Genomic DNA, 21,940 nt, shown 5'->3' on the forward strand with positions numbered 1-21,940 from the left:
TGGTCTAGCCCTGTGCTGGGTGTAAGGGAAGCTGATTATAGATGTGCTAAATTTCGCACATCTACGATCAGGGCCCATATTTACTAAGAATTCGAGTTTGTCCGATTTGTGTTTTTTTTTCTAAGTCCCAATCCAGGAATTCACTAAGCACCAGTCTCGGCAGTGTTTGGGCTATTCGTAATGGTTTGATTTGCAAAGTTCAGAAATACGAATGAATAGACCATCGGTCAAACGCGGCTGTTATTTCATACAATCCAGGCATTCACTATTCATTCGTATTTGGGTGTCAGTCTCTGAGGGCTCAAGTGCGGGTCTGTTTTTTTTCCGAATCGTTAAAAAAAGCAGCAAAAAAATAGGCCTGCTTTTTCCAGTCGAGTTTGGATAACCATGCACGGATCAGTGAGATCTGTGCATGGTTATCTATGGGAAAGGGTCTGTTTAGTGTAAAAACATTAAAAAAAATTGCGTGGGGTCCCCCCTCCTAAGCATAACCAGCCTCGGGCTCTTTGAGCCGGTCCTGGTTGAAAAAATATGGGGGAAAAAATGACAGGGGTTCCCCCATATTTCATCAACCAGCACCGGGCTCTGCGCCTGGTCCTGGTTCCAAAAATACGGGGGACAAAAAGCATAGGGGTCCCCCGTATTTTTGAAACCAGCACCGGGCTCCACTAGCCAGGTACATAATGCCAGAGCCGGGGGACACTTTTATAGTGGTCCCGGCGGCCCTGGCATTACATACCCAACTAGTCACCCCTGGCCGGGGTACCCTGGAGGAGTGGGAACCCCTTAAATCAAGGGGTCCCCCCCCTCCAGCCACCCAAGGGCCAGGGGTGAAGCCCGAGGCTGTCCCCCCCATCCAAGGGCGGCGGATGGGGGGCTGATAGCCTTTTAAAAAAAATGTGAATATTGTTTTTAGTAGCAGTACTACAAGTCCCAGCAAGCCTTCCCCGCAAGCTGATACTTGGAGAACCACAAGTACCAGCATGCGGTGGAAAACCGGGCCCGCTGGTACCTGTAGTACTACTACTAAAAAAATACCCCTAAAAAAACAGAACACACACCGTGAAAGTATAAGTTTATTACATACATGCACACCTCCATACATACATACTTACCTATGTTCCCACGAGGCTCGGTCCTCTTGTCCATGTAGAATCCTCGGGGTACCTGTGAAAAAAATTATACTCACATAATCCAGTGTAGAATCAAACCTTTGTATAATCCACGTACTTGGCAAAATAATAAAATGGAAACCCGACCACGCACTGAAAGGGGTCCCATGTTTACACATGGGACCCCTTTCCTTGACTGCCAGGACCCCCCCTGACTCCTGTCAAAGAGGGTCCCTTCAGCCAATCAGGGAGCGCCACGTCGTAGCACTCTCCTGATTGGCTGTGTGCTCCTGTAGTGTCTGTCAGGCCGCACACGGCAGAGATACAATGTAGCGCCTATGCGCTCCATTGTAGCCAATGGTGGGAACTTTGCGGTCAGCGGTTGACCGAAAGTAACCTCACCGCTGACCGCAAAGTTCCCACCATTGGCTACAATGGAGCGCATAGGCGCTACATTGTATCTGTGCCGTGTGCTGCCTCACAGACACTACAGGAGCACACAGCCAATCAGGAAAGTGCCACGACGTGGCGCTCCCTGATTGGCTGAAGGGACCCTCTTTGACAGGAGTCAGGGGGGGTCCTGGCAGTCGGGGAAAGGGGTCCCATGTGTAAACATGGGACCCCTTTCAGTGCGTGGTCGGGTTTCCGTTTTATTATTTTGCCAAGTACGTGGATTATACAAAGGTCTGATTCTACACTGCATTATGTGAGTATAATTTTTTCACAGGTACCCCAAGGATTCTACAGGGACAAGAGGACAGAGCCTCGTGTGAACATAGGTAAGTATGTTTGGAGGTGTGCATGTATGTAATAAACTTATACTTTCATGGTGTGTGTGTTATGTTTTTTTGGGGGTATTTTTTTAGTAGTAGTACTACAGGTACCGCAATTAGTGATGTGCACCGGAAATTTTCCGGGTTTTGTGTTTTGGTTTTGGATTCGGTTCCGCGCCCGTGTTTTGGATTCGGACGCGTTTTGGCAAAACCTCCCTGAAAATTTTTTGTCGGATTCGGGTGTGTTTTGGATTCGGGTGTTTTTTTACAAAAAACCCTCAAAAACAGCTTAAATCATAGAATTTGGGGATCATTTTGAATTGATCCCATAGTATTATTAACCTCAATAACCATAATTTCCACTCATTTTCAGTCTGTTCTGAACACCTCACACCTCACAATATTATTTTTAGTCCTAAAATTTGCACCGAGGTCGCTGGATGACTAAGCTAAGCGACCCAAGTGGCCGACACAAACACCTGGCCCATCTAGGAGTGGCACTGCAGTGTCAGATAGGATGGCAGATTTAAAAAATAGTCCCCAAACAGCACATGATGCAAAGAAAAAAAGAGGTGCAATGAGGTAGCTGTGTGACTAAGCTAAGCGACCCAAGTGGCCGACACAAACACCTGGCCCATCTAGGAGTGGCACTGCAGTGTCAGACAGGATGGCAGATTTAAAAAATAGTCCCCAAACAGCACATGATGCAAAGAAAAAAAGAGGTGTACCAAGGTCGCTGGATGGCTAAGCTAAGCGACCCAAGTGGCCGACACAAACACCTTTCCCATCTAGGAGTGGCACTGCAGTGTCAGACAGGATGGCAGATTTAAAAAATAGTCCCCAAACAGCACATGATGCAAAGAAAAAAAGAGGTGTACCAAGGTCGCTGGATGGCTAAGCTAAGCGACCCAAGTGGCCGACACAAACACCTTTCCCATCTAGGAGTGGCACTGCAGTGTCAGACAGGATGGCAGATTTAAAAAATAGTCCCCAAACAGCACATGATGCAAAGAAAAAAAGAGGTGCACCAAGGTCGCTGGATGGCTAAGCTAAGCGACCCAAGTGGCCGACACAAACACCTGGCCCATCTAGGAGTAGCACTGCAGTGTCAGACAGGATGGCAGATTTAAAAAATAGTCCCCAAACAGCACATGATGCAAAGAAAAATGAAAGAAAAAGAGGTGTGAGATTAAATTGTCCTTGGGCCCTCCCACCCACCCCTATGTTGTATAAACAGGACATGCACACTTTAACAAACCCATCATTTCAGCGACAGGGTCTGCCACACAACTGTGACTGAAATGACTGGTTGGTTTGGGCCCCCACCAAAAAAGAAGCAATCAATCTCTCCTTGCACAAACTGGCTCTACAGATGCAAGATGTCCACCTCCTCCTCATCGTCCGATTCCTCACCCCTTTCACTGTGTACATCCCCCTCCTCACAGATTATTAATTCGTCCCCACTGGAATCCACCATCTCAGGTCCCTGTGTACTTTCTGGAGGCAATTGCTGCTGGTGAATGTCTCCACGGAGGAATTGATTATAATTCATTTTGATGAACATCATCTTCTCCACATTTTCTGGAAGTAACCTTGTACGCCGATTGCTGACAAGGTGAGCGGCTGCACTAAACACTCTTTCGGAGTACACACTAGAGGGGAGGCAACTTAGGTAAAATATAGCCAGTTTGTGCAAGGGCCTCCAAATTGCCTCTTTTTCCTGCCAGTATACGTGCCTACTTGGAAGCGGTCACTCATATAATCCTCCACCATTCTTTCAATGGTGACAGAATCATATGCAGTGACAGTAGACGACATGTCAGTAATCGTTGGCAGGTCCTTTAGTCCAGACCAGATGTCAGCACTCGCTCCAGACTGCCCTGCATCACCGCCAGCGGGTGGGCTCGGAATTCTTAGCCTTTTCCTCGCAGACCCAGTTGCGGGAGAATGTGAAGGAGGAGCTGTTGACGGGTCACGTTCCGCTTGACTTGACAATTTTCTCACCAGCAGGTCTTTGAACCTCTGCAGACTTGTGTCTGCCGGAAAGAGAGATACAACGTAGGTTTTAAATCTAGGATCGAGCACGGTGGCCAAAATGTAGTGCTCTGATTTCAACAGATTGACCACCCGTGAATCCTGGTTAAGCGAATTAAGGGCTCCATCCACAAGTCCCACATGCCTAGCGGAATCGCTCTGTTTTAGCTCCTCCTTCAATCTCTCCAGCTTCTTCTGCAAAAGCCTGATGAGGGGAATGACCTGACTCAGGCTGGCAGTGTCTGAACTGACTTCACGAGTGGCAAGTTCAAAGGGTTGCAGAACCTTGCACAACGTTGAAATCATTCTCCACTGCGCTTGAGTCAGGTGCATTCCCCCTCCTTTGCCTATATCATAGGTAGCTGTATAGGCTTGAATGGCCTTTTGCTGCTCCTCCATCCTCTGAAGCATATAGAGGGTTGAATTCCACCTCGTTACCACCTCTTGCTTCAGATGATGGCATGGCAGGTTCAGGACTGTTTGCTGGTGCTCCAGTCTTCGGCACGCGGTGGCTGAATGCCGAAAGTGGCCCGCAATTCTTCGGGCCACCGACAGCATCTCTTTCACGCCCCTGTCGTTTTTTAAATAATTCTGCACCACCAAATTCAATGTATGTGCAAAACATGGGACGTGCTGGAATTTGCCCAGATGTAATGCACGCACAATATTGGTGGCATTGTCCAATGTCACAAATCCCCAGGAGAGTCCAATTGGGGTAAGCCATTCTGCGATGATGTTCCTCAGTTTCCGTAAGAGGTTGTCAGCTGTGTGTCTCTTATGGAAAGCGGTGATACAAAGCGTAGCCTGCCTAGGAACGAGTTGGCGTTTGCGAGATGCTGCTACTGGTGCCGCCGCTGCTGTTCTTGCTGCGGGAGGCAATACATCTACCCAGTGAGCTGTCACAGTCATATAATCCTGAGTCTGCCCTGCTCCACTTGTCCACATGTCCGTGATTAAGTGGACATTGGGTACAACTGCATTTTTTAGGACACTGGTGACTCTTTTTCTGACGTCTGTGTACATTTTCGGTATCGCCTGCCTAGAGAAATGGAACCTAGATGGTATTTGGTACCGGGGACACAGTACCTCAATCAAGTCTCTAGTTGCCTGTGAATTAACGGTGGATACCGGAAACACGTTTTTCATTACACAGGCTGCCAAGGCCTGAGTTATCCGCTTTGCAGCAGGATGACTGCTGTGATATTTCATCTTCCTCGCAAAGGACTGTTGGACAGTCAATTGCTTACTGGAAGTAGTACAAGTGGTCTTCTGACTTCCCCTCTGGGATGACGATCGACTCCCAGCAGCAACAACAGCAGCGCCAGCAGCAGTAGGCGTTACACTCAAGGATGCATCTGAGAAATCCCAGGCAGGAAAGGACTCGTCAGACTTGACAGTGACATGGTCTGCAGGACTATTGGCTTTCCTGTGTAAGGAGGAAATTGACACTGAGGGAGTTGGTGGTGTGGTTTGCAGGAGCTTGGTTACAAGAGGAAGGGATTTAGTGGTCAGTGGACTGCTTTCGCTGTCATCCAAAGTTTTTGAACTTGTCACTGACTTCTGATGAATGCGGTCCAGGTGACGTATAAGGGAGGATGTTCCTAGTAGAGATGAGCGCCTGAAATTTTTCGGGTTTTGTGTTTTGGTTTTGGGTTCGGTTCCGCGGCCGTGTTTTGGGTTCGGACGCGTTTTGGCAAAACCTCACCGAATTTTTTTTGTCGGATTCGGGTGTGTTTTGGATTCGGGTGTTTTTTTCCAAAAACACTAAAAAACAGCTTAAATCATAGAATTTGGGGGTCATTTTGATCCCAAAGTATTATTAACCTCAAAAACCATAATTTACACTCATTTTCAGTCTATTCTGAATACCTCACACCTCACAATATTATTTTTAGTCCTAAAATTTGCACCGAGGTCGCTGTGTGAGTAAGATAAGCGACCCTAGTGGCCGACACAAACACCGGGCCCATCTAGGAGTGGCACTGCAGTGTCACGCAGGATGTCCCTTCCAAAAAACCCTCCCCAAACAGCACATGACGCAAAGAAAAAAAGAGGCGCAATGAGGTAGCTGTGTGAGTAAGATTAGCGACCCTAGTGGCCGACACAAACACCGGGCCCATCTAGGAGTGGCACTGCAGTGTCACGCAGGATGGCCCTTCCAAAAAACCCTCCCCAAACAGCACATGACGCAAAGAAAAAAAGAGGCGCAATGAGGTAGCTGTGTGAGTAAGATTAGCGACCCTAGTGGCCGACACAAACACCGGGCCCATCTAGGAGTGGCACTGCAGTGTCACGCAGGATGGCCCTTCCAAAAAACCCTCCCCAAACAGCACATGACGCAAAGAAAAAAAGAGGCGCAATGAGGTAGCTGACTGTGTGAGTAAGATTAGCGACCCTAGTGGCCGACACAAACACCGGGCCCATCTAGGAGTGGCACTGCAGTGTCACGCAGGATGGCCCTTCCAAAAAACCCTCCCCAAACAGCACATCAGAATCCTCCTGGTCAATTTCCTCCCCAGCGCCAGCAACACCCATATCCTCCTCATCCTGGTGTACTTCAACACTGACATCTTCAATCTGACTATCAGGAACTGGACTGCGGGTGCTCCTTCCAGCACTTGCAGGGGGCGTGCAAATGGTGGAAGGCGCATGCTCTTCACGTCCAGTGTTGGGAAGGTCAGGCATCGCAACCGACACAATTGGACTCTCCTTGTGGATTTGGGATTTCAAAGAACGCACAGTTCTTTGCGGTGCTTTTGCCAGCTTGAGTCTTTTCAGTTTTCTAGCGAGAGGCTGAGTGCTTCCATCCTCATGTGAAGCTGAACCACTAGCCATGAACATAGGCCAGGGCCTCAGCCGTTCCTTGCCACTCCGTGTGGTAAATGGCATATTGGCAAGTTTACGCTTCTCCTCCGACAATTTTATTTTAGGTTTTGGAGTCCTTTTTTTACTGATATTTGGTGTTTTGGTTTTGACATGCTCTGTACTATGCCATTGGGCATCGGCCTTGGCAGATGACGTTGCTGGCATTTCATCGTCTCGGCCATGACTAGTGGCAGCAGCTTCAGCACGAGGTGGAAGTGGATCTTGATCTTTCCCTAATTTTGGAACCTCAACATTTTTGTTCTCCATATTTTAATAGGCACAACTAAAAGGCACCTCAGGTAAACAATGGAGATGGATGGATTGGATACTAGTATACAATTATGGACGGGCTGCCGAGTGCCGACACAGAGGTAGCCACAGCCGTGAACTACCGCACTGTACTGTGTCTGCTGCTAATATATAGACTGGTTGATAAAGAGATAGTATACTCGTAACTAGTATGTATGTATAAAGAAAGAAAAAAAACCACGGTTAGGTGGTATATACAATTATGGACGGGCTGCCGAGTGCCGACACAGAGGTAGCCACAGCCGTGAACTACCGCACTGTACTGTGTCTGCTGCTAATATATAGACTGGTTGATAAAGAGATAGTATACTCGTAACTAGTATGTATGTATAAAGAAAGAAAAAAAAACCACGGTTAGGTCACTGGTATATACAATTATGGACGGGCTGCCGAGTGCCGACACAGAGGTAGCCACAGCCGTGAACTACCGCACTGTACTGTGTCTGCTGCTAATATATAGACTGGTCGATAAAGAGATAGTATACTCGTAACTAGTATGTATGTATAAAGAAAGAAAAAAAACCACGGTTAGGTCACTGGTATATACAATTATGGACGGGCTGCCGAGTGCCGACACAGAGGTAGCCACAGCCGTGAACTACCGCACTGTACTGTGTCTGCTGCTAATATATAGACTGGTTGATAAAGAGATAGTATACTCGTAACTAGTATGTATGTATAAAGAAAGAAAAAAAAACCACGGTTAGGTGGTATATACAATTATGGACGGGCTGCCGAGTGCCGACACAGAGGTAGCCACTGCCGTGAACTACCGCACTGTACTGTGTCTGCTGCTAATATATAGACTGGTTGATAAAGAGATAGTATACTCGTAACTAGTATGTATGTATAAAGAAAGAAAGAAAAACCACGGTTAGGTGGTATATACAATTATGGACGGGCTGCCGAGTGCCGACACAGAGGTAGCCACAGCCGTGAACTACCGCACTGTACTGTGTCTGCTGCTAATATATAGACTGGTTGATAAAGAGATAGTATACTCGTAACTAGTATGTATGTATAAAGAAAGAAAAAAAAACCACGGTTAGGTCACTGGTATATACAATTATGGACGGGCTGCCGAGTGCCGACACAGAGGTAGCCACAGCCGTGAACTACCGCACTGTACTGTGTCTGCTGCTAATATACTGGTCACTAGTCACACTGGCAGTGGCACTCCTGCAGCAAAAGTGTGCACTGTTTAATTTTAATATAATATTATGTACTCCTGGCTCCTGCTATAACCTATAACTGGCACTGCAGTAGTGCTCCCCAGTCTCCCCCACAATTATAAGCTGTGTGAGCTGAGCAGTCAGACAGATATATAATATATATAGATGATGCAGCACACTGGCCTGAGCCTGAGCAGTGCACACAGATATGGTATGTGACTGAGTCACTGTGTGCTGTGTATCGCTTTTTTCAGGCAGAGAACGGATTATAAATAAAAGTGGTGGTCACTGGTCACTATCAGCAAAACTCTGCACTGTACACTACTGAGTACTCCTAATGCTCCCCAAAATTAGTAAATCAAGTGTCTCTCTAATCTATTCTAATTCTAAACGGAGAGGACGCCAGCCACGTCCTCTCCCTATCAATCTCAATGCACGTGTGAAAATGGCGGCGACGCGCGGCTCCTTATATAGAATCCGAGTCTCGCGATAGAATCCGAGCCTCGCGAGAATCCGACAGCGTCATGATGACGTTCGGGCGCGCTCGGGTTAACCGAGCAAGGCGGGAAGATCCGAGTCGCTCGGACCCGTGAAAAAAAACATGAAGTTCTGGCGGGTTCGGATTCAGAGAAACCGAACCCGCTCATCTCTAGTTCCTAGGTGGTTAACGTCCTTACCCCTACTTATTACAGCTTGACAAAGGCAACACACGGCTTGACACCTGTTGTCCGCATTTGTGTTGAAATAATTCCACACCGAAGAGGTGATTTTTTTTGTATTTTGACCAGGCATGTCAATGGCCATATTCGTCCCACGGACAACAGGTGTCTCCCCGGGTGCCTGACTTAAACAAACCACCTCACCATCAGAATCCTCCTTGTAAATTTCCTCCCCAGCGCCAGCAACACCCATATCCTCATCCTGGTGTACTTCAACAGTGACATCTTCAATTTGACTATCAGGAACTGGACTGCGGGTGCTCCTTCCAGCACTTGCAGGGGGCGTGCAAATGGTGGAAGGCGCAACCTCTTCCCGTCCAGTGTTGGGAAGGTCAGGCATCGCAACCGACACAATTGGACTCTCCTTGGGGATTTGTGATTTAGAAGAACGCACAGTTCTTTGCTGTGCTTTTGCCATCTTAACTCTTTTAAGTTTTCTAGCAGGAGGATGAGTGCTTCCATCCTCAGGTGAAGCTGAACCACTAGCCTTGAACATAGGCCAGGGCCTCAGCCGTTCCTTGCCACTCCGTGTCGTAAATGGCATATTGGCAAGTTTACGCTTCTCATCAGATGCTTTCAATTTTGATTTTTGGGTCATTTTACTGAGCTTTATTTTTTTGGATTTTACATGCTCTCTACTATGACATTGGGCATCGGCCTTGGCAGACGACGTTGATGACATTTCATCGTCTCGGCCATGACTAGTGGCAGCAGCTTCAGCACGAGGTGGAAGTGGATCTTGATCTTTCCCTATTTTACCCTCCACATTTTTGTTCTCCATTTTTTAATGTGTGGAATTATATGCCAGTATCAATAGCAATGGCCTACTACTATATATACTGCGCACAACTGGAATGCACCACAGGTATGGATGGATAGTATACTTGACGACACAGAGGTAGGTAGAGCAGTGGCCTTCTGTACCGTACTGCTATATATTATATACTGGTGGTCAGCAAACTGTGCAAAACTGAAATGCACCACAGGTATGGATGGATAGTATACTTGACGACACAGAGGTAGGTAGAGCAGTGGCCTACTGTACCGTACTGCTATATATTATATACTGGTGGTCAGCAAACTGTGCAAAACTGAAATGCACCACAGGTATGGATGGATAGTATACTTGACGACACAGAGGTAGGTAGAGCAGTGGCCTACTGTACCGTACTGCTATATATTATATACTGGTGGTCAGCAAACTGTGCAAAACTGAAATGCACCACAGGTATGGATGGATAGTATACTTGACGACACAGAGGTAGGTAGAGCAGTGGCCTACTGTACCGTGCTGCTATATATTATATACTGGTGGTCAGCATCTGTGCAAAACTGAAATGCACCACAGGTATGGATGGATAGTATACTTGACGACACAGAGGTAGGTACAGCAGTGGCCTACTGTACCGTACTGCTATATATTATATACTGGTGGTCAGCAAAATTATGCACTGTACTCCTACTATATACTACAATGCAGCACAGATATGGAGCGTTTTTCAGGCAGAGAACGTATAATACTGGTGGTCACTGGTCAGCAAAACTCTGCACTGTACTCCTCCTATATAATACTTGTGGTCCCCTGTCCCCACAATAAAGCAGTGTGAGCACAGATATTTGCAGCACACTGAGCACAGATATGGAGCGTTTTTCAGGCAGAGAACGTATAATACTGGTGGTCACTGGTCAGCAAAACTCTGCACTGTACTCCTCCTATATAATACTGCTGGTCCCCAGTCCCCACAATAAAGCAGTGAGCACAGATATTTGCAGCCACCTGAATAAAACTGAGAGGACGCCAGCCACGTCCTCTCACTATCAATTCCAATGCACGAGTGAAAAATGGCGGCGACGCGCGGCTCCTTGTATAGAATACGAATCTCGCGAGAATCCGACCGCGGGATGATGACGTTCGGGCGCGCTCGGGTTAACCGAGCAAGGTGGGAGGATCCGAGTCTGCCTCGGACCCGTGTAAAAAGGGTGAAGTACGGGGGGGTTCGGATTCCGACGAACCGAACCCGCTCATCACTAGGCCCAATGATCCCTATGGATATATAAACAAGGGTTTCTTGTGGCCACTTATATGGAACCTCTTGTAAAAAACCCAGCATGCTAGCAAGCCCTGCATAGTATCAGTATCTTACTAGCTGCTTTGGGGCTCATTTACATTTGGCTGTATAGGGGGGTACACACGGAGAGATCAGTGCTTACATTCTAAGCACTCTGACTAGATATCTCTGTGTGTATCCCCTACAGCGATAGCGATGCGTGGCTCCGCGCGTCGCTATCGCCGGTGTTAAATTAGCCTGCATGCAGGCACAATCTAGCAGGTCGCTCATTCTACACGCTGGGTGAAATGAGCGCCCCCCTCTCCCCCCTCGTTCAGCACACATCTCTGGGGAAATCTCCCCGTCAGTACTGGCCTAAAGTCATGTTTATGACAGATGTAGCAGTCCAGTCCTAGCTGACAGGTGTTACTGTACTATCACAATGCTCTTCCAGCAGTAGGCAGGTATGAACCAGTAGTGTATCTAGGTGTCTGAGAGGGATCCGGTCTCTAGGTCGACAGTAACTAGGTCGACACTATCTAGATCGGCCACTATTTGTCGACAGTAACTAGGTCGACAGGGTGTTTAGGTCGACAGGGTGTCTAGGTCGAGATGTTCTAGGTCAACAGCTCAAAAGGTTGACATGAGTTTTTCACAAATTTTTTCTTTTTTTGAACCTTTTCATACTTAACGGTCCACGTGGACTACGATTGGAACGGTAATCTGTGTCGAGCGAAGCGAGCCATGCTAGGGGACACGGTGCACTAATTGGGGTTCCTGGTCACTCTACAAAGAAAACGACACCAAAAAACCCGTAAAAAACTCATGTCGACTTTTTGACCTGTCGACCTAGACCATATCAACCTAGAGACACTGTCGACCTTGTTACTGTCGACCAATAGAGGACGACCTAGACACTGTCGACCTAGTTACTATCTACCTTCCATACCACACCCGTCTGAGCGCCCCTGTCAAAGTGAAGGACTTGCTTGGCTACATTGTGATGTCATGATGTCTTGCATACTGTGCTCTCATTCCGAGTTGATCGCTCACTAGCTGTTTTTAGCAGCAGTGCACACGCTCAGCCGCCGCCCTTTGGGAGTGTATCTTATCTTAGCAGAAGTGCGAACGAAAGGATCGCAGCTCTGCTGCAAAAAAATTTCGAGCAGTTTCTGAGTAGCTCCAGACCTACTTGCTTGCGATCGCTTCAGACTATTTAGTTCCTGTTTTGACGCCACGAACACGCCCAGCGTTCGGCCAGCCACGCCTGCGTTTCCCCAGGCACGCCTGCGTTTGTAACTGTCACGCCTGCGTTTTTACACACACTCCCCAAAAACTGTCAGTTACCTCCCAGAAACACCCACTTTCTGTCAATCACTCTACGGCCAGCAGTGCGACTGAAAAGCGTCGCTAGACCTTGTGTGTACATCGCGCGTGCGCACTGCGGCCCATACGCATGCGCAGAAATGCCGATTTTTAGCCTGATCGCTGCGCTGCGAACAACGGCAGCTAGTGATCAACTCGGAATGACCCCCAGTGTCAGGGACGGCGCTACCCGCTCAGCAAAGGGATGCAGTGCAGGTAGGCGCCAGGTAGGAGAGGCGCTCCACCTGCCCTGTATCCCCGCTGCTCAGCTGCTGCGCCGCCTGTCCGCCTGCTGCCTGCTACTGCACCTGTGACACTGACAGGCAGCGGCGCCTGCAGCTTGTATCCTCCTTCTCTCCCTCCCCTGTTACAGCGGAAGTGTTCGGCCGAAAAGAGGAGGAGCTACATGGAACTTAAGGGGGCGGAGATACATGGAACTTAAGGGGGCGGAGCTACATGGAACTTAAGGGGGCAGAGCTACATGGGACCAGGCTGCTACAGTACAGATCCAGACTGCCAGACACCATGAAGGGTCCCATTACCAGCGGCATTACAATGAGGCAGATATACTCATGACATGCCGCCCATCGCTGTGCCACTGGCTGCACAAAGAGTATGTCGGAGCCGAAGGAGTGGAGTTGCGGGGGGAGGGGGGTGGAGGGAGAGGAGGGTAATGAATGAGAGGGTAATGAGAGGATGATCACGCCCCTTATCACCCTTCAAGACAAGTTAGCGCCACTTCACCTCTCTCCGAAGGCCGCTCACACACACTGCATGCTTGGAGGAGGGGCACACTGAAGGCGTGAACAGCTGCAGGGAGGGTCGCTGCGGAGCCTCAGCCGCTGTGGAGAGCAAGCCAAAAAGCCAGACCAGCTGCGAGTCTTAAAGTATGTTTGTTTCTGTTCTGAAAAATAAAAAAATGTGACTCCCGGGCACACTCATTCAGTCTCTCCCTCCCTCTCCATCTTTCTCTCCCTTTCCTTCTGTCTCCCTTTCCCTCTCTCTCCCCCTCCCCCTGTGTCTCTCTCTTTCTCCATCTTCCTTCCTCTCTCTCATCTTTCCTCTCTCTTTCCATCTGTCTCACTCTCTTTTCCCCTCTCCCTTTCCCTCTCTCTCTTTCTCCATCTCCCTTCCTCTCTCTTTATCTTTACCTCTCCCTTTCCATCTGTCTCCCTCTCCATCAGTGGCATAACTACTGTGGGTGCAGGGATGCAGCTGCTATGTGACCAGGGCTGCTTTAAGGACCTGCTGCTCCCCCTGCACTCAGTCATGGGCTTCCTCCAAGGCCCGTAGCCCCCCTTCACCCCAGCTAAGAACGACCGCCGCCATTAGTATAAACCTGGGCCTAATGCCGTAAAGTGCCCGCCCCCATCAGAGACCTCTACTGGAGTCAGGTAGTGCTCGCTTCCCCCTCCCTCACTCTCTCCCTGACACTCTCTTGCTACTTTCTCTCTCTTTCTCGCTCCCTGACAATGCTGTCTCCCTCCCTCATTCTTCCTTCCCACTCCCTCTCTCTCCATGATACTGTCTTTCTCTCTCTCCCTGACACAGTCTCCCTGTCTCCCCCTCCCCGGCTCTCTCTGTCTCCCAGACATTGTCTTTCTCTCCCTCTCTACTTGACACTGCATCTCTCTCTCCCTGACACACTGCCTACATCTCGCTCTCTCTGACCCTGTCTCTTCCTGTCTCCATGACACTGTATCTCTCCCTGACACTGTTTCTCTCTCTGACTCTGTCTCTCTCTCCCTCTCTCTGACTCTGTCTCTCTCTCCCTCTCTCTGACACTGCATCTCTCTCTCCCTGACACTGCCTACATCTCGCTCTCTCTGACCCTGTCTCTTCCTGTCTCCATGACACTGTATCTCTCCCTGACACTGTTTCTCTCTCTGACTCTGTCTCTCTCTCCCTCTCTCTGACTCTGTCTCTCTCTCCCTCTCTCTGACACTGCATCTCTCTCTCCCTGACACTGCCTACATCTCGCTCTCTCTGACCCTGTCTCTTCCTCTCTCCATGACACTGTATCTCTCCCTGACACTGTTTCTCTCTCTGACTCTGTCTCTCTCTCCCTCTCTCTGACACTGTCTCAATTTTTCTCTCCATGACACCGTTCTCTCTTGTTCTCTCTCTCCGTCTCTCCCTCTTTCTCTACCTGACATTCTCTTACTCTCTCTTGCTCCTCTCTCTCTCTCCCTGACATTCTATCTCTCTCATTCCCCTCCCTCTCTCTTTTGCTCCACCCCCTCTCTCTGGCACCCTCTCGCTCCCTGATGCCTTCTCTCTCTTTCTCTTTCTCCCTGAAACCCTCTCTCTCACTCCTCTCTGTCTTTCTCTCACCCCTTTTTCTGACACGCGTCTTAGGTGCGCGCTATCACTTTGTAAAGTGTGGGAGGGTGCACATTTATTGTTTGCAGGAGGGAGCTGAGCACCCTAGCACCGGCCCTGTACTAAGTATACATCATCATGGAGGCTTTGTGATGGATCCCAGAGTCAGAAACTCAGACAAAAGGCAAGGCTGGTTAGTATTTGAGGGTGGGTGAGCTGAGCAGTACCCGTACACTGACCTTTGCCCATGACGAGTGCCGACCTGTTAAACAGTGGCAGATACAGTGAGTGATGGGTGTTCCGGTGTGCACAGGTGCTGACAGTGGGCCTCCCAGTATCTGCACATCTGGCCGCACGGATGTGGACATGGGAAGGAGTTTTTAGCGGCATTTTCATAATGTCGCAGATGGGCTACCACCGCGCACTTCTGAGTACGCCTCTGCATCAGGTCTGTAGTCTCTTATGCGGGTACAAAATAAGATACCTGGCAGATGAGGTACAGCATTGGTTTGTATTTTGACCAAAACACATAAGATTGTAGACCACACTGGTTAGTGTTAATCACTAGGGGGAGCGTTAGGGTTAGACATCGGGGGGAGCGTTAGGGTTAGGCATCGCGGGGAGCGTTAGGGTTAGGCATCATTGGGAGCGTTAGGGTTAGGCATCGGGGGTAGCGTTAGGGTTAAACATCGGGGGGAGTGTTAGGGGTAGGCATTGGGGGAGTGTTAGGGGTAGGCATTGGGGGGAGTGTTAGGATTAGGCATCGGGGGGAGCGTTAGGGTTACGCATCAGGGGGAGTGTTAGGGTTAGGCATCAGGGGGAGTGTTAGGGTTAGGCATCATGGGGAGTGTTAGGGTTAGGCATCAGGGGGAGCGTTAGGGTTAGACATCAGAGGGAGCGTTAGGGTTAGGCATCAGGGGGAGGGTTAGGGTTAGGCATCAGGGGGAGTGTTAGGGTTAGGCATCAGGGGGAGTGTTAGGGTTAGGCATCAGGGGGAGGGTTAGGGTTAGGCATCAGGGGGAGTGTTAGGGTTAGACGTCATTGGGAGCGTTAGGGTTAGGCATCGGGGGTAGCGTTAGGGTTAGGCATCAGGGGGAGTGTTAGGGTTAGACATCATTGGGAGCGTTAAGGTTAGGCATCGGGGGTAGCGTTAGGGTTAGACATCGGGGGGAGTGTTAGGGGTAGGCATTGGGGGAGTGTTAGGGGTAGGCATTGGGGGGAGTGTTAGGGTTAGGCATGGGGGGAGCGTTAGGGTTAGACATCGGGGGGAGTGATAGGGTTAGACATCGGGGGGAGCGTTAGGGTTAGGCATCGGGGGAGTGTTAGGGTTAGGCATCGGGGGAGTGTTAGGGTTAGACATCGGGGGAGTGTTAGGGTTAGGCATCGGGGGGAGCGTTAGGGTTAGGCATCGGGGGAGTGTTAGGGTTAGGCATTGGGGGAGTGTTAGGGGTAGGCATTGGGGGGAGTGTTAGGGTTAGGCATGGGGGGAGCGTTAGGGTTAGACATCGGGGGGAGTGATAGGGTTAGACATCGGGGGGAGCGTTAGGGTTAGGCATCGGGGGAGTGTTAGGGTTAGGCATCGGGGGAGTGTTAGGGTTAGACATCGGGGGAGTGTTAGGGTTAGGCATCGGGGGGAGCGTTAGGGTTAGGCATCGGGGGAGTGTTAGGGTTAGGCATCGGGGGAGTGTTAGGGTTAGACATCGGGGGGAGCGTTAGGGTTAGGCATCAGGGGGAGTGTTAGGGTTAGACATCGGGGGGAGTGTTAGGGTTAGACATCGGGGGGAGCGTTAGGGTTAGGCATCGGGGGAGTGTTAGGGTTAGGCATCGGGGGAGTGTTAGGGTTAGGCATCGGGGGGAGTGTTAGGGTTAGACATCGGGGGGAGTGTTATTGTTAGGCATCGGGGGGAGCAGTAGGGCAAGGCATCGGGGGAAATGTTAGGGTTAAGCATCGGGGGAGCAGTAGGGCGAGGCATCGGGGGGAGTGATAGGGTTAAGCATCGGGGGGAGCAGTAGGGTTAGACATCGGGGGGAGTGTTAGGGTTAGGCATCGAGGGGAGTGTTATTGTTAGGCATCGGGGGGAGCAGTAGGGCAAGGCATCGGGGGAAGTGTTAGGGTTAAGCATCGGGGGAGCAGTAGGGTTAGACATCGGGGGGAGTGTTAGGGTTAGGCATCGGGGGGAGTGTTAGGGTTAGGCATCGGGGGGAGCAGTAGGGTTAGACATCGGGGGGAGTGTTAGGGTTAGGCATCGGGGGGAGTGTTATTGTTAGGCATCGGGGGAGCAGTAGGGCAAGGCATCGGGGGAAGTGTTAGGGTTAAGCATCGGGGGAGCAGTAGGGCAAGGCATCGGGGGAAGTGTTAGGGTTAGGCATCGGGGGAGCAGTAGGGCGAGGCATCGGGGGGAGTGATAGGGTTAGTCATCGGGGGAGTGTTAGGGTTAGGCATCGGGGGAGCAGTAGGGCGAGGCATCGGGGGGAGTGATAGAGTTAGGCATCGGGGGAGTGTCAGGGTTAGACATCAGGGGGAGCAGTAGGGTTAGACATCGGGGGGAGTGTTAGGGTTAGGCATCGGGGGAGTGTTATTGTTAGGCATCGGGGGGAGCAGTAGGGCAAGGCATCGGGGGAAGTGTTAGGGTTAAGCATCGGGGGAGCAGTAGGGCAAGGCATCGGGGGAAGTGTTAGGGTTAGGCATCGGGGGAGCAGTAGGGCGAGGCATCGTGGGAAGTGATAGGGTTAGGCATCGGGGGAGTGTTAGGGTTAGACATCAGGGGGAGCAGTAGGGTTAGACATCGGGGGGAGTGTTAGGGTTAGGCATCGGGGGAGTGTTAGGGTTAGACATCAGGGGGAGCAGTAGGGTTAGACATCGGGGGGAGTGTTAGGTGTTAGGGTTAGGCATCGGGGGAGTGTTAGGGTTAGGCATCTGGGGGAGTGTTAGGGTTAGGCATCGGGGGGAAAGTATGGGTTAGACATCGGGGGGGGAGTGTTAGGGTTAGGCATCGGGGGGAGCAGTAGGGCGAGGCATCGGGGGAAGTGTTAGGGTTAAGCATCGGGGGAGCAGTAGGGCGAGGCATCGGGGGAGTGTTAGGGTTAGGCATCGGGGGGAGCGTTAGGGTTAGACATCAGAGGGAGTGTTAGGGTTAGGCATCGGGGGAGTGTTAGGGTTAGACATCGGGGGGAGCGTTAGGGTTAGGCATCGGGGGAGTGATAGGGTTAGACATCAGGGGGAGTGTTAGGGTTAGACATCGGGGGGAGCGTTAGGGTTAGGCATCAGGGGAGTGTTAGGGTTAGGCATCGGGGGGAGTGTTAGGGTTAGGCATCGGGGGGAGTGTTAGGGTTAGACATCGAGGGGGAGTGTTAGGGTTAGGCATCGGGGGGAGCAGTAGGGCGAGGCATCGGGTGAAGTGTTAGGGTTAAGCATCGGGGGGAGCAGTAGGGCGAGGCATCGGGGGGAGTGATAGGGTTAGGCATCGGGGGGAGCAGTAGGGTTAGACATCGGGGGGAGTGTTAGCGTTAGGCATCGGGGGAGTGTTAGGGTTAGACATCGGGGGAGTGTTAGGGTTAGGCATCGGGGGGAGTGTTAGGGTTAGGCATCAGGGGGAGTGTTAGGGTTAGGCATCGGGGGAAGCGTTAGGGTTAGGAATCGGGGGAAGCGTTAGGGTTAGGCATCGGGGGGAGTGTTAGGGTTAGACATCGGGGGGAGTGTTAGGGTTAGGCATCGGGGGAGCAGTAGGGCGAGGCATCGGGTGAAGTGTTAGGGTTAAGCATCGGGGGGAGCAGTGGGGCGAGGCATCGGGGGGAGTGATAGGGTTAGGCATCGGGGGGAGTGTTAGGGTTAGGCATCGGGGGGAGTGTTAGGGTTAGGCATCGGGGGAAGCGTTAGGGTTAGGCATCGGGGGGAGTGTTAGGGTTAGACATCGGGGGGAGTGTTAGGGTTAGGCATCGGGGGGAGCAGTAGGGCGAGGCATCGGGTGAAGTGTTAGGGTTAAGCATCGGGGGGAGCAGTAGGGCGAGGCATCGGGGGGAGTGATAGGGTTAGGCATCGGGGGGAGCAGTAGGGTTAGGTATCGGGGGGAGTGTTAGGGTTAGACATTGGGGGGAGTGTTAGGGTTAGGCATCGGGGGAGTGTTAGGGTTAAACATTGGGGGGAGTGTTAGGGTTAGGTATCGGGGTAGTGTTAGGGTTAGACATCGGGGGGAGCAGTAGGGTTAGACATAGGGGGGAGTGTTAGGGTTAGGCATCGACGGAGTGTTAGGGTTAGGCATCAGGGGAAGTGTTAGGGCTAGGCATTGGGGGAGCGTTAGGGTTAGGCATCAGGGGGAGGGTTAGGGTTAGATTTCGGGGGGAGCGTTAGGGCTACGCATCAGGAGGAGTGTTAGGGTTAGGCATTAGGGGGAGCGTTAGGGTTAGGAATCAGGGGGAGCGTTAGGGCTAGGCATCGGGGGAGTATTACGGTTAGGCATCAGGGGGAGCGTTAGGGCTAGGCATCATGGGGAGTGTTAGGGTTAGGCATCAGGGGGAGCGTTAGGGTTAGGAATCATGGGGAGTGTTACGGTTAGCCATTGGGGGAGCGTTAGGGTTAGGAATCTGGGGGAGCGTTAGGGCTAGGCATCAGGGGGAGCGTTAGGGTTAGGAATCGGGGGGAGCGTTAGGGTTAGACATCAGGGTTAGGGTTAGGCATCGGGGGGAGTGTTAGGGTTAGGCACCAGAGGGAGCGATAGGGTTAGGCATCATTGGGAGCGTTAGGGTTAGGCATCATGGGGAGTGTTAGGGTTAGGCATCAGGGGGAGCGTTAGGGTTAGGAATCATGGGGAGTGTTAGGGTTAGGCATCAGGGGGAGCGTTAGGGTTAGGCATCAGGGGGAGGGTTAGGGTTAGGCATCGGGGGGAGCGTTAGGGTTAGACATCGGGGGAGTGTTAGGGTTAGGAATCAGGGGGAGCGTTAGGGTTAGGCATCAGAGGGAGCGATAGGGTTAGGCATCATTGGGAGCGTTAGGGTTAGGCATCATGGGGAGCGTTAGGGTTAGGAATCATGGGGAGAGTTACGGTTAGCCATCGGGGGGAGCGTTAGGGTTAGGAATCAGGGGGTGCGTTACGGTTAGGCATCAGAGGGAGCGTAAGGTTTAGACATCAGGCGCAGGGTTAGGGTTAAGAATCAGGTGGAGCGTTACGGTTAGGCATCAGGGGGAGCGTTAGGGTTAGGCATCAGGGGGAGTGTTAGGGTTAGGCATCAGGGGGAGTGTTAGGGTTAGACATCGGGGGAGTGTTAGGGTTAGACATCGGGGGGAGTGTTAGGGCTAGGCATCGGGGGGAGCGTTAGGGTTAGACATCAGGGGGAGTGTTAGGGTTAGGCATCATGGGGAGTGTTAGGGTTAGGCATCTGGGGGAGCGTTAGGGTTAGACATTAGGGGGAGTGTTAGGGTTAGGAATCAGGGGGAGCGTTACGGTTAGGCATCAGGGGGAGCGTTAGGGTTAGGCATCAGGGGGAGTGTTAGGGTTAGGCATCAGGGGGAGTGTTACGGTTAGGCATCAGGGGGAGCGTTAGGGCCAGGCATCACGGGGAGCGTTAGTGTTAGGAATCAGGGGGAGCGTTAGGGTTAGGAATCAGGGGGAGCGTTACGATTAGGCATCAGGGGGAGCGTTAGGGTTAGGAATCAGGGGGAGCGTTACGGTTAGGCATCAGGGGGAGCGTTAGGGTTAGGCATCAGGGGGAGTGTTAGGGTTAGGCATCAGGGGGAGTGTTACGGTTAGGCATCAGGGGGAGCGTTAGGGTTAGGCATCAGGGGGAGTGTTAGGTTTAGGCATCAGGGGGAGTGTTACGGTTAGGCATCAGGGGGAGCGTTAGGGTTAGGAATCAGGGGGAGTGTTAGGGTTAGACATTAGGGGGAGTGTTAGGGTTAGGAATCAGGGGGAGCATTACGGTAAGGCATCAGGGGGAGTGTTAGGGTTAGGCATCACGGGGAGCGTTAGGGCCAGGCATCAGGGGGAGCGTTAGGGTTAGGAATCAGGGGGAGCGTTAGGGTTAGGAATCAGGGGGAGTGTTAGGGTTAGGCATCGGGGGGAGTGTTACGGTTAGGCATCAGGGGGAGCGTTAGGGCTAGGCATCAGGGGAGCGTTAGGGTTAGGCATCATGGGGAGTGTTAGGGTTAGGCATCAGGGGGAGCGTTACGGTTAGGCATCAGGGGGAGCGTTAGGGTTAGGCATCGGGGGGAGCGTTAGGGTTAGACATCAGGGGGAGTGTTAGGGTTAGGAAACAGGGGAAGCGTTATGGTTAGGCATCAGGGGGAGCGTTAGGGTTAGGCATCAGGGGGAGTGTTAGGGTTAGGCATCAGGGGAAGTGTTAGGGTTAGGCATCGGGGGGAGTGTTACGGTTAGGCATCAGGGGGAGCGTTAGGGTTAGGCATCGGGGGTAGTGTTAGGGTTCGGCATCAGGGGGAGCGTTAGGGCCAGGCATCAGGGGGAGGGTTAGGAGTCAGGGGGAGCGTTACGGTTAGGCATCAGGGGGAGCGTTAGGGTTAGGCATCAGGGGGAGGGTTAGGGTTAGGAATCAGGGGGAGTGTTAGGGGTAGGCATTGGGGGAGTGTTAGGGTTAGGCATCAGGGGGAGTGTTAGGGTAAGGCATCAGGGTGAGGGTTAGGGTTAGGCATCAGGGGGAGCGTTAGGGTTAGGCATCAGGGGGAGGGTTAGGGTTAGGAATCTTGGGGAGTGCTAGGGTTAGGCATCATGGGTAGTGTTAGGGTTAGACATCGGGGGGAGTGTTAGGGTTAGGCATCGGGGGAGTGTTAGGAATCAGGGGGGGGCATTACGGTTAGCCATCGGGGGGAGCGTTAGGGTTAGGCATCAGGGGGAGCGTTAGGGTAAGGAATGAGGGGGAGCGTTAGGGTTAGGCATCAAGGGGAGCGTTAGGGTAAGGAATCAGGGGGAGCGTTAGGGTTAGGCATCAGGGGGAGCGTTAGGGTTAGGCATCAGGGGAAGCGTAAGGTTTAGACATCAGGCGCAGGGTTAGGGTTAAGAATCAGGTGGAGCGTTACGGTTAGGCATCAGGGGGAGCGTTAGGGTTAGGCATCAGGGGGAGTGTTAGGGTTAGGCATCAGGGGGAGTGTTAGGGTTAGACATCGGGGGAGTGTTAGGGTTAGACATCGGGGGGAGTGTTAGGGCTAGGCATCGGGGGGAGCGTTAGGGTTAGACATCAGGGGGAGTGTTAGGGTTAGGCATCATGGGGAGTGTT

The sequence above is a fragment of the Pseudophryne corroboree genome, chromosome 4, assembly GCF_028390025.1.
Source record: "Pseudophryne corroboree isolate aPseCor3 chromosome 4, aPseCor3.hap2, whole genome shotgun sequence".
Lineage (NCBI taxonomy): Eukaryota > Metazoa > Chordata > Amphibia > Anura > Myobatrachidae > Pseudophryne > Pseudophryne corroboree.